The sequence below is a fragment of the Echinops telfairi genome, unplaced genomic scaffold (genome assembly GCF_000313985.2).
Source record: "Echinops telfairi isolate 266 unplaced genomic scaffold, ASM31398v2 ScPeMD7_2;HRSCAF=8, whole genome shotgun sequence".
In the NCBI taxonomy this organism is placed as follows: Eukaryota; Metazoa; Chordata; class Mammalia; order Afrosoricida; family Tenrecidae; genus Echinops; species Echinops telfairi.
In genome coordinates this window covers 34,771,954-34,773,403 of record NW_022103898.1, presented here as the reverse complement: position 1 = coordinate 34,773,403, position 1,450 = coordinate 34,771,954, and positions in this window count along the sequence as shown.

Sequence of the window (1,450 nt, the reverse complement as noted above, 5' to 3'; positions counted from 1 at the left end):
TGTGCCTCCATTCGCAAGCTACACTACCTGTGGGACACCTACCCGTGGACTGTGTCACTGTAGTTTGAGGTTCCTTCCAGACCTGCTTCACCAGGCTACTGGAAAGTACATCTCTTGAGCTGGGGACTGTCGGACTCTGTCATCTGGCTGACTGTTGGTGAACTGCTTGCTGTTTGCTGCCTGTGGCCGGATAGCCTGAATTGCTCTACAGAGGACTACCCTGCGGCCCTCAAGACTTGAAGGACTGCCGGTGTACTAGCTGTGTCATGGAAGTGGGTTGCACTGAGCCATTTGTAGTGCTATATAGATTAATTAACTATTTCTTTTGTATTTATATTAATACAAACAAAATTATTAGTGTCCTGGTTTTGTTTCTCTAGAGAACCCTGTGTAACACACCCTTGTTGGATGGTCCACCCTGAGGGTTCCATGCATTTTATTTTCATAGTCCTGCCCAGTCCTTTGGTAGGCCTTCTAAGACCATGGCTAGGAAGGTCATGTCAAATTGATCCATCACCCTGCCTCCTTCTTTAGAACCTTATATAAGATTGGTCCAGGCTTCCATTGAAAAAACATTTCATAATTTTAAGCAGGGCTAACAAGACAAACAAATCCAGAGACACTCATATATGTATAATAAAGAGCTTTATATCAAGAAGTAGTTCTATAACAGGAAAACATCCCAGCCCAGTCCAGATCAAGTGCTTATATCGGATACTAATCCATATGTCTAATACTAGTCCATCAATCCCTCTTCAGACTCACGCAGCTACATGTGATGATGCAGAATGCAGGAAGATCACTAGCTGGTGGGTGCATAGTCTTATGGATCTAATGGCAGAGGATGCGTCTCCAGGGCTCAAGCAGGTCTCCACATAGTGACAACAGGAAGGTGAAAGGCAGAGAGGTGGGGGGTGGGAGTGTGGGGGATTCCCAGGACCTTCCTTATGAGGTCCTGCCCACAAGGAGGCACCATTAGGCTGTGAATTGATTGACAGGCTAGACTCTACCCCATTCAGGTCCCTTCTTCAAGTGGACACAAAATTATGTAACTACCACACCTATTTCCTACCCTTCCTTTCAAAGGTGTTAATCTCAAGAACACTCACTCCCAGATGGAACTTCTTCTACATGCTACTCTTCATGTCTGCCACTTGTCTTTCAGTTTGGTGTCAGGAGAGACCAGTCCCTGGAGAGGGACATCAGGCTTGGTAAAGTAGTGAGGCAGAGAAAAAGAGGAAGGCCTCCAAAGAGATGGGTGGGCACCATGCTGCAACAATGGGATCAAGCTGAGGAATCATGGTGAGGATTTCACAGACTGAGCAGTGTTTCCTTCTGGTCTGCATCGAGTTGCTATGGTTCCGCACTGACTCAACGGCACCTGCCATCACCACCAGAAACAACCAGCAACAATCTTCAGGTTAGAATCTACTCCATGAGAACCGAACGT